Source organism: Hemicordylus capensis, chromosome 2 (assembly GCF_027244095.1).
Source record: "Hemicordylus capensis ecotype Gifberg chromosome 2, rHemCap1.1.pri, whole genome shotgun sequence".
In the NCBI taxonomy this organism is placed as follows: domain Eukaryota; kingdom Metazoa; phylum Chordata; class Lepidosauria; order Squamata; family Cordylidae; genus Hemicordylus; species Hemicordylus capensis.
Genome location: NC_069658.1, coordinates 406,717,461 through 406,729,157, shown reverse-complemented (window position 1 = coordinate 406,729,157; position 11,697 = coordinate 406,717,461). Strand labels below are relative to the sequence as shown.

Here is an 11,697-nt window from a genome sequence, read left to right as displayed (position 1 = left end):
GACCCATGGATTGTAAAAGTGTTTTGCAGCATGTGGTGTCACCTTATTACATTTTGCTGCTGCCTCTACTTTGACTGAATCTTCCATAAGCAGAAGATGACACTTCATACTGGTACTCAACATGCTGATGTCATCAAAGAAAAGATCAGATGATGTGCCATTTGGCACAGCTCATAGCCACTTCCAGATAAGCTGAAAGATCTGCAAATAAACCAAACCAACAGGAGGTGATGCACTACACCTTTAATTTACTACCACCTGCATTATTGGTTTTGTATATTTGCTCACTCCCTTCTTAACTGAAGAATTCTGTCCCCCGAGGATTTCCAAAGGAACAATTTCTGTCACTCTGGGCTGTCCAAGACAAGTTGTCCATGGGCAGCTTTACAGCCTCCTGCGTCCCCCACTGTTTTACCATGTTTGCTGTTCATTAGCCCATTTTGAAACAGAGCACTCTGTACAGAAGTGTGAAGTAAAGTTCCTCCTGTTCGCAGTTAAAGAGCTCGGTACACAAGACACTTTAGCATTACTTATTTAATTCAAAGAACTTTGAATGAAATGTTTTGATTAATGGCTCTGGAAGGCGTATGAATGAGTACGTAAAGGACCTTTAGGACAATGAACAGAACCAAAATAATGTTTCCTTTAAATTGCATATATATACCATATCATGCATATAATACATTATGGTCTCCATCATTTGATACTGTTATTAACATCTGCCTCTGTCCATACAAAGAGAACTTACACTAAAGTAGAGTTAGAGAACTGAGTCTGGGCCCAATTATTTACTCAAACCCAGCTTGCATTCTCTTGAACCAATAAATAAAGATCTCAAAAACCTTCCAGACATTTCTGGATCAGCTGGTTAATGTTCAGCATTTTAACAACATTCAGAGATTCTGTATTAATTTCTGCTATATACAACCAGAAAATTAGGACAATCCTACACAGAATAAACCTTCTAGTTCTTCACCAGGTTTCCTTAGAATGGTACAATATTCCATATTTTAGGAACTGCTTTGGCTCCTTCCAGACTCCGCTGCTGTGCTGTAACAGCAAGAAAGAGAGCCCAGCCCATTCTCAGCCCACATGATGCTTCCTACTGACCCTCCTTCCTTCCTTGTTGCTGAGGAGGAGATGGAGGCATGTTACCCAGTTGCCTCCCGTCCTTCATGGAAAAGTGATAAAGAACCAGGGATGGCACTGGGAAGAGAGTGTGAGGCAAGGGTAAGCAGCATCTCTGCTGCAAGTCTGCACATCAGTGACTGACACACCATCAAATTAAAACACAGTTTTCAGGAACCAATTATGTCATAAGTCTGAGGACTTACAGGAAGTGCTTTAATGCTGGGCATATAGGAAACTTATGCAGAAATAATACAACAGTGTTTGAGTACGACAAAAGGTTAAAAACCAATTTGTATCTATAGTTTTTGCTTTTTCAGACTTGGTAGCATGAAACACAATAGTTCTGGAAATTCCTGTTGTGCATGTAGAGTTTGAAAACTTGTTTTATTTTACTAAATGCAACAAGTGCTTAATAAATAAAGATTTTTAAAAAGCAACTTCAGAAGATATGCAGGAAACACTACAAACCATTCTTGATCTCAGCATTCTAGAGGCACACCATTGCTGTTTTCATGTTCAAAGTACCATTTTATCTAATTGTATTGCTTTTGTTCTAAACAGTCTTCTAAAGCAAAAGAATCTGCTCATAAAGGATGAAAGAATGAAAAAATGTTTCAAAATCACTTTATTACATATTTACAACTTCAAGGATGTTGCAATAATAGCCCCCAAATGTTCTTTTCTAAGGTGTTTAATGAACAGAAGTTTACTTTTTTTTAGGACTCAATGTAAGATCCAATTCCTGAATAGAAAGTAAACCCATCTTTTGCCTCTTGAGCTGTATTGCTTCTAGTAATCCATTCTTATATTCCCATATTCTTACATCCTGCCAACCAAGTTTCTGGAATCGACAAGCAGCAGATGTCGATCTACCATTTGGGACAAACTCCTGATTTTAGCATATAAGCAACTAGACTCTTAATAAAACTTTGTATAGATTAGTAAGCTTGCTAGGCAGAAAGTATAAATCACCTCCTAAAAATCTGGAAAGGTAAATAGATAGCAAATGTAGCAATAGCAGGCAACTGAAGATCATGAAGGCTCCAAAAATCTTGGAGACAAGGTGAACACTGGATTTCCCTGCTATATTTTCTATGCAAACAAATTGCCTCTGTGATACTGTAACTGATCTGGAACTACCAACTGCTCACTCCTTCCAATTGCCCCAGCTACATGACTGGGTATTACCATGAGGCAGATGGTCATTTCAGTCATTTATTCCCTACAATAAATTATCCAATATTCTTATCCATTTCTGCTGGCCAAAGCTGAAAACTAAATGCTTGCAGAGAGAGACTTGGAATGGCAGCTCTATCCACCTCAGATATGTTAACTTTATAGTCTTGCACAGTTTGAAGGGTAAGATTTTGGTATGGCTCTGGGGATTTATTAGATGCCATCCAGCAGAATTAGCAGACAAAAAAGCACAAAGATTAACATTCTTCCTTTAAAAGCTACAGAGGTTTACATTCCTCCAGTTTTCCATCACCCCCTCAGAGATGGTACAGTTCTAATATATTCATTACCTCACTTAAAGTGAGCGTATCCACAAGCTTATTCAAGGTGGTGCTCAAACAGGCTGGTCTCCTGTGTTTTAGGCAGATATTCCTACAAAAATATGCATTGTTTTACTGTATTTCCTGGGTTTTCCTGTAACCATGTTACTTGAACATATTTGGAGGAATTTCTCAAATCACAGCTTTTGGGAAAGGGGAAGTTCTCTAGGTTCTTCCCCCCCCCCCCAAATCTTCAGTCTTTGGCCACTATGAACTTAATCATAAACCAGTAATGAACATGGCAGACATGACACCAACCATGGAGATAAAAAGGTGGTGGGAATTCACATATGTTTCCATTATATGAAGAGAAACTTTGCACCTTTTAGAAAGTGAAGGAAAAATATATTCCTGTTTGAGCCAAACGGTTATTTCTCTTGTCCCATGAGATTTTCCAGTTCTATGACAGAGGTGAATATCCAACCACAATGGACAACAAGGAGGCACTGTCTAAAAGCTTTAAATTCAGGGTAAAGGAGTCAAAGTTGAATGCTTCATCATGCAAAGATAGTGGTGAGATACCCTGAGCTCTCATCATGTTGGCTGAAGATCCCATGTTCCACTTCTGTTGATTGTAAGATGAGATCTCCCCACCATACATCTGTTTTGGATCTTGCAGATGGTGAGCTGCAAGTCATAAGCAAAAGATTTCCTGACATTCCCAAAGAGGATTTTCCACCAGGCAAGATCCTCTCTGTACAGTTGGGTTTTAGCACCTTGGCCTTTTCAGCATTCTTTGTACACAGATTACTCCTTTCGTTTTGGCATGTGCTTCTGTAGAGAGAGAAAAGAGAGTAGAAATAATGGTCAGTTAACTATGGCATTTTTTAAAAAATTGACGGAGCTATAAATTCTCTCTCCTACTGACAAATCACTGGACATCTGACAGATGGAAGAATATGTGCTTCATTTTGACAGTATAAGATTCCTGCTTCAACAAAACAATCTCCTTTGACATCCAGCTCTAGAGGGCTCATTCTGTCCTCAAAATATCACATTTCCAATAACTTCATATTTTATACAGAAAACTCAACTGATATTTAGCAGCTCTCAGGCAAATGTTTCCCTAGACTTGGGCAGTGGTGGGGGGTGGAGTTAGATATGATAGTTTTAGAACTGTGCTAGAAAGCATGTTTATTGAAAAGTTCAGGAGGAGTGGACAGAAAGGGGCTTCTGAATCCTTCTGCCACCTACTCTTTCTTCTTGGATCCACTCCTCCATAGCAGGAGTAAGCTAGGAGAGAGAAGTAGTTTCAGGGAAGGAAGCATGGTCAAGGCTCAGCACCTAATCCCACCCACCCCTTCTGCACATGAAACTTTGCTTTATAGGAATTTGCCATGGCCTGCATTCTATCTCATGAGTTCTGTCATTGTAACATGCAGTCAGAACCAGACATACCCTTAAGACGACGAGTCTCTATATTGAAAACTTTATTGAGAGTTTATTGAAATATCTAAATTTTGCATGACTTTCTGTACTGTGTATAAATTATATGGGAGCAATAGAGCAGCATGTGTTGCATAAGAATTTCCCTTATTCTAGAATATTCATTGGGCTGGTTCAGACAAACAACCTCCTCTGTACACGAGGAGGACAGGGCCACGACAAGAACAAACCCACCCCAACAACACAAAAAGATGTGCTGATGCAATCTCAGCACGTCTTCTAATCATATGGGAGGGTTGTTCATCTGAATCACCTCCTCCATGTGATTAGAGCATGTGCTGAAATCACACTGGCACATCCTTTAGTGATGTGGTGGCGGGATACATTCTCACCATGACCCCATCCTCCTCATGTGTAGAGGAGAGTAGTCATCTGAACTGGCCCATTGTGAAAATGCAGAGGTAGAATTATAACTGTTTGATTCTTTTTTATTCTCAAGATTCCCTTTCCCACACAAGGAGTCTTTTCTGACCCCCTCTTCTCCCACAATAGGTAGACTTCTGAACCGGGGAACACATGAGTCCTTGACAGAACTGTAACCTTGAAAAAGACTAAGAGCAAATGAAGAAGCAACCATTTATTTATTTTAAAAATGCTATTTAACCCCAAACAGCTTACTGAGAACACCACAATGAAGCAACAGTACAAAGCCCTTGCAAAGTATGTCACTATTTAGTCCCTTCTCAAGAAAGACAGAAGGGCATATCTCCTCTCTGCTCCTGGCACTGAGATCTCTGTACTAATTTATGGGGGGGTGGGGGAGACATACAGAGTAGCAGTAACTGTGTGCTGGATTTCTATCCTTTCCTACAAATACAGCACAAGGAGGCGACTAGTAACAAAATCCATAAACACAGTAAGATATCACAAAATGCACACATGAAAACTACACTAAATGTTTGTTAAAATGATCCTATAAATGCACTTTGGAATAATGGAGTGGAGGAAAAAAGTGATACTATGGCTACATTTAAAACATTTTGTGCAAACACAGGCCAAACATGCTGAAGTGTGGGGCTTCATCCATATCAAATGATATTCAGAGCATGCTATAAAGCTTGGCCATTCTAATCTACATTATCAGCTGAGAGAAATGAAAGAGAGGGTGATGTTTAACTCAGGTTAAATTGGATTTTTTTTAAAAAAAAACACACACACAGAACTTAATATTCAGCCAGAAGCAGCACACACAATCCTGACAAGAGCTAGTTCCAAGGAAAGTAGAAATCAAGAGAAGCAGCTTTGTCTAATCTGGCACAGTGTCCAGGACACGCTGGCTGTGTCGTTCCCCTAGAAACATTAGATTAGAAATAAATGAGACTTTGCCCCAGGATGCTAACACGAAATGACTAGCCACAACCACGTGGCTCCAGCTGGCACTTCCTTTCTGTTGCCTGGCAACAGCATGTGCTTGACAGAGGATGATAAACAGAAGGCCAGAGGGAGGAGGGCCTGCTTAGCCACTGTACTCTGTAGAACTAATCCTGGGAGGGAAGGCAGCATTAGGAATGGGTGGTGGTGAAAAAGGAAATTAGGTTGGACAAATTACCGTTGCACATACTCCCTCACAGGCTAAACAAGCAGGCTCTGTTACACTTTTAGGGGCTAACAAGACATACATTCTCGCGTCTGGGCAATGTTTGACCAGCATGAGGCCAGAGGCCAAAAAATTAACAGTTGGGCACAGTCATGTCTGCCAGTAGGTTATCTAGTTTCTTATTGCAGGCCTCTGCGGTAAGATTTAAGATGCTGAAAGATATTTGGGGCCTAGTTTTTCACCCACATAGTTTTTGGCATTTGCCATTTGCTGAGGTGACTTATGACGCTGCCAGAAATGCCAGTCCAGGTTCACTTGAAGCAAGCAGCTGATGTGACAAGATCCTTGCATGTTTTTCCCTTTCCCTGTTACTCAATGTGTAAACATGTGTGCTTTTGCAAAAATGTGATGTTGCTCCAATTCCTAATTCCTAGGTTTAAAATACAAATTTTAACAACTCATCTTCTCCAGCTCAGATTTTCATCTGTTAATATGGACACTATGTGCCCTGGGAAAACAGAGAATGCAGCATTCCAGTATCAGTATGGAGGAAAAGAAAAACGCTCCTCAGTCTTCCTTCATCCCTCCTTGCCACTGGAACACAGTAGCCACTATGGAAGTGGGAAAGAAGTTATTTCCCTTCACTAAAAAGCAACGACTGCCACAGCAGCCACCAGTAAAGGGGTTTGGGGGCTCACAGGGGGAACCAGCAATTCTAAGTGAGCTGAAAACTCTTTGGGGGAAATTAACTTTATTTTAGTGTCCTCCACTTTTGCTTGTCCCAATTCAAATCAAGTCCAGAGTAGTTTACCCATCTTTAAGCAACAGAAAACTTTCAGTTTATGAGATATGGGGTTAAAAAGCTGAGAATAATAAAGGCACTTTTTAAAAAATGAAAAAGCTAAGAGAGAGGTTTATGGGTTTAGGCCAAGAGACCTGAATATACCTCCTCCTGAAACCATCTCCTTGGCCCAGAGGTGTTCTTACCCCTGGACTTTTGAGCTGAAGTCTAGGGACTCCACACCCCCTGGGGGGGTGACAAATCCGTTTTTGTCTGTCCCAGGTGGTGTGGTCACGTTAAAAATGTGTTAAAAAATACTGTGTGGGTGGGTGGCTGGAGCAGGGGCATAGCAAGGTTGGAGTGGGCCCAGAGACAAGATTTTAAAATGGGGCCCCCCCACTCAAAGTCCAGGGCCTCCGCACACCCCAGGCCCCCAAGGATTTAAGTCTGATATTCCAAAATAAGTATGCTGCCTGGAAATACATTTCACTGAATACACACACGCACACGTCACAATATATAGTGATATACATTGAGTACTATACATTCGTTTTACATTTAATGCCTAGAACACACTAGAAAGATGAATGATTAAAATGGCCCCCTCGCTGCAGATTAGCAAAGGAGACTTTCAACCATGCAGGGTGAGCCTATGTTTGTTTTCTCAGAATTCTGAACAAATTCAGTCAAGTTTAATTCCAGGAGGTTTTTCACAGGGGGCTTTTAAAGCCCTTTAACACACATCTCCTCTGGAATGGAGGTGCTGCATTCATATGTTGGCCAGATTTACCCTGAAGTCCCTGCAAGTTATTGGGAAGCAGTTCACACACAAGAAAAATAAAATAAAATAAAAGCACAAGACATGCTTCACAGTTCTCACTCAGACCTTCTGGGTTGCAAAACAGCTTGAACATAAGTGCATTTATAAATGAATGAATGAATGAATAAAATAAATATAATACTGTTTCTTCCAGAAGTTTTTGTAATTTTCTGCCATGAAACAAGCCACTTATAGGACTTTTTAGATAGTTTTTTTTAAGCCAGCAAATTTTCCAAGCTGTTTAAAAATAAATATTCAGAGACTTCTCAGTCCCCCCCCCCCATATCAAAGCCCTATGGCAAGCAGATGCCTATATATCCGGAGGGGGGGAGGTAACCACAAAAAGGAGTTCACACTCTACCTGGCAAATGCTGGGCTGGGCAGGGCAGCAAGGGGTCTTCTGCTGCAGAGAACAGTGGTGGCCACTCTGGCTGACTCCTCCTTCCTGGCTGGCTTGGGCCCTACTGGAGTTCAGGCTTCACAGAGGCCTACACGGAGGCCTCCGTGGAAGCCCCGCCCACCCATCGATCAGCTGAGAGGCGGGAGAAAAGGAGCTCTTTGCAGCTTGTCTGCTGCCTGGATTGCTGGCCAGGAGAACAAGCTGGAGAGACGGCGAACAGGGCAAGTGGCTAAAGGGCCTTGGGGCTGGGCAGGGGGCAATGGGGAGTCACGTGAGGTGCAGTGGGGCCCCCAGACAACTGTCTCCCCTTGCCCGATCATTGTTACGCGCCTGGGCTGGAGGAGCCTCCAAAAGCCTTTCGCTCCAGGCTCCAAAATTACCTGGGGCACCCCTGCCCTGGCCCATAACCCCTTGCTGGGAGGCCTCTCTGCATTCCCTCACCATCATAGGTATGGCTGGTGGTACAAGTAGGCTCTCTCTGTGATCAGCCCTACTTTATGGAATTCCTTCCTTCCCAAGGGAACTAACAACTTCCCTTTCTATATTTAAATGCAATCCAACAACTGCCTTGTTCGCACAAGCATTTTACATGGTTGCTTACTCTTTGGGTACAGTTATTTTGCTGCTCTCCTCTGGTTTGACTTTATGATTGCTGGTTTTTAATCATTTTTAATGTGATGATGTTTTAATGACATTGTAAACAGTTTCATAAATATAAATACATAAACTCTGTCTTGGTATTTACATTACCGTGGTGGTGTGGGCCTGATGGCAGCCACACCACTCCTTCTCGTTCCACCAGGGTAACATGAGAAGCCATGGGCTCCATGGGAAGAGCCCATTTTATGGCTTATCTTCCCACACCAACATTGCCCCCTTTTTATTTTTTATAAGGTTGATGCTGGTGTGGAAAAGAGGTTCAGTGTAAATTCATCCTGCATGGTATTGTGGGAAGGAGTGAAATATCTAGTCTTAGAACCCTTTTCATCACATGTATGGCTTTCCTCTAGGCCACTCAAAGGTGATATAGATGATTAAAAAAAAAAAAAGTTCCAATGTAACTTTTGAATACTTCTGATGTGTTAGGGAAGAAATTGATATGGCATGAAATTAATAGAAGCAACATTAGCAGGGCAAGAGAAAGCAGCCCCTTAGTCCATCCCCGATGAAGAAGCAAATCAAAGGCATGTTACCTGCGCATTCCTCTGTAAAGTATGTAACTATTGAACAATACCATGCTGTTTTCATTGCAATTCATTGTGAATCAAGTTCATTTTACAAACAGAACAAACATACATACACTCAAGAGAATAGGATTGCCATGTCATTACCTGGATACTGTGCCCACATTTCTGAAAGCTCCAAGGCAGTGATAAAGAATACAACTGAGGCAACTCCAGCCTATTTTCTCTGAGTCCCTTCACCCACTAAAGTAAGAGGTACACTAGAGCCCTATTCAGACATTATGTTGCATGAATGTATAGATGGCAGCACACTTGTACATATTTTTGTGTAAACGAACCTACCTGCATTCTTTTAAAAAGTGAATGCAAGTATAGGCCCCTCAAATGCATGGTACAGATAGGAAGTATACTACTGTACCTGTGTTCAACATAAAATGTGAGTAAGTGTACCTGTGTACACTGTACACTCATATGAGTCTTCAACATAATGTCTGAATAGGGCTTATGTCTTACGCATAACAGGAGACAGAGTGGGCAAAGGGACAGGTGGAAGAATGGTCAGGAGGCACAGTGGCTGCATCCTTTCTTGCTACTTTAGACCATTTAAAGGCGTATAAAGCAACCTCTTGGTTACAATATGGCACCTATTTCTGCAAAAGGGTCAGGAATAATACAGCCTAACTGTACACAGGTACAGTTATTCATTATCCAAAACTTATCTTTGTCGTGTAATTGGCACCAGTTGAAATAACCCTAAGATGCAGAAGCAGGTTCTTGCAAGTCAGATTTGTCTCAAAATGAAACGTAGGAAGCTGCCATTTCAGATATCTGGCAAAGCAGATTCTCTCCCACAGAAGCTTGTGCCACATATATTTGTTAATCTTTAAGGTTCCACAAGACTCTCTTGTTTTCGCTGAGCAGACCAACATGGCTAACCCTCAAGAATGGGAAGGACGAATGTTAGAAAAAGACATGCTGAACCTCGATCTTTTTCCATCTTAATTTGATGAATTCGTTCTGATGCTGTTTTCCTCCCCTTTCACTGAAAAATGGCAACAGAGAAATTAAAATACAACTAGCCAGCCCCACACAGAGCATCTGTGCGCTCTTTGGGGCTGGTGGTTACCTCTCCCTCCCCCACCTTCTGCCCCAGCCTCCGCTTCTGGGCCCAGCCACATCTCCTCCCCACTGCCACTTCTGCCCCTGCACTTTCTTTCCCCCCTCCTGGGCCTTGTCTCCATGGCCGGGCCGGGCCTGCACTGCCTCTGGCCTCCGTGACTGGGCCCGCTGCCGCTGCAGCGACCAATCCTCCTGGGTGTGCCTCAGCCAATCAGGCGCGTCCGCTGCCCAGCCAATCAGCTGGGTGCTGGGACGCACATTCCAAGGCACACCCAGGAGAATTATATACATAGATCTTTGCAGAGTCTTATTTCTCACTTTAAAATTTGAGTTAGTACAAATATTTCCTAATGAAAGTAATAAGCATGTACACACACACACAGAGACACACCTCTCTTACAGTTCTTTGTACAAGGTGGTGCAGTGTTAATGTGCAGCTTTTGAAGTTTCCTTGGATCTTTAAGTATCCTGCTACAATCAAAGTCCCATAAAAAGAGTGATATCAGAGGCCCTACGTAAAATGCTGTTATCTCAGCCGCTTAGGTACGCAGCTCCTTGCGGCTCATTTGAAAGAGTGTTGCCTTGAAATATCAAAGCTATTTCCTGAAATGCCCCACCCCAGGACCAATGGTAGATGCCAAACAGCTTTCCTGGAGGTAAATAGCAATGCAACTGTAGGCGATAGTAGGGTTTGAAATCCTGGCTGCATGGATGCAAATGGCAATTTTCAGTCAACTCGTATAGGTCAAGGCTGACTGAGCCTAGTTACACTAGAGGAGATATCAAGATCCATGGTGAATATATCTGTACATTACCCACCAATGTGTGAGGAAGTTTGCAGCAAAATTTCACCCCAAATGTCTGCTTCTCATTTCTCACCCTGGGATATAAGACAACAGCTTGTTCTTTTCCCCACTTGAAAGAACCCACATGATACTTAGGAAGGAAAGGGAAATGGTCTTTTGCTGCTGCTGCTGCTGCTGCTACTACTAATTGTTAAAGCATGGAAGTGTCTTCTCCAGAGCCATAGTTTACTGTCTAAATATCAATATAGCCCTGCTAACCAGAGGAGCACCTAGGTAATTTTGGAGCCTGGACCTAAAGGTCTTTAGAGGGGCCCCCTCCCCTGCAAATTAAGCATCATCATGCTCTGCTGGGTGACCATACCACCCATGACAGACTAAAGAGGATTTGGGGGGCCCCCAGGGTCTGTGGAGGCCCTGGACTTTGGCCCCAAAGTCCAGGGGTAAGAGCGCCTCTGCTGCTAACTGAGCAAAGTTACACCTTTTAAAGTGGTGATTCTCTTATATTTAGCAGGTGAAGAGCAACTGCCTCTATAAAACCCCAGCACAGCATCCCTCTAGTGGCTGTTGCTGGTAACTGCCTAATGTTTCTTTTTAGATTGTGAGCTCTTTGGGGACGGGAACATCTTATTTATGTATTATTTATTTTTCTATGTAAACTGCTGTGAGAACTTTGGTTGAAGAACAGTGTATAAATATTTTTAGTAGCAGAAGTAGTAGTAATAGTGGTACTATGGAAATGTAGAAGAAAGAGAGAAGTCCTGTATACAATCTTTACAGTAATTCAATCAGATGCAAGTGTACCTTTCATAGCACTTAAAACTGCTCAGTGATTTTAACTCAGTTCAGTACAAACAGGCCACAACATATATACAAAATGTCCAGCTTCTTTTCATAGCCATGAAATTAACTCTAGAGAA

The 11,697-nt window shown here is 42.2% G+C and overlaps 1 long non-coding RNA gene across 1 annotated transcript; it reads right to left on the bottom strand.

The window, feature by feature from the left end:
• Nucleotides 1-1,327: 1,327 nt before the first annotated feature.
• LOC128345074 (uncharacterized) lies at nucleotides 1,328-9,827 on the bottom strand. Its single transcript, XR_008316254.1, has 2 exons — nucleotides 9,003-9,827; nucleotides 1,328-3,461 (listed from the first exon to the last, which is right to left on the bottom strand). It is a non-coding gene; the product is annotated as an uncharacterized LOC128345074 (long non-coding RNA).
• Nucleotides 9,828-11,697: the final 1,870 nt, after the last annotated feature.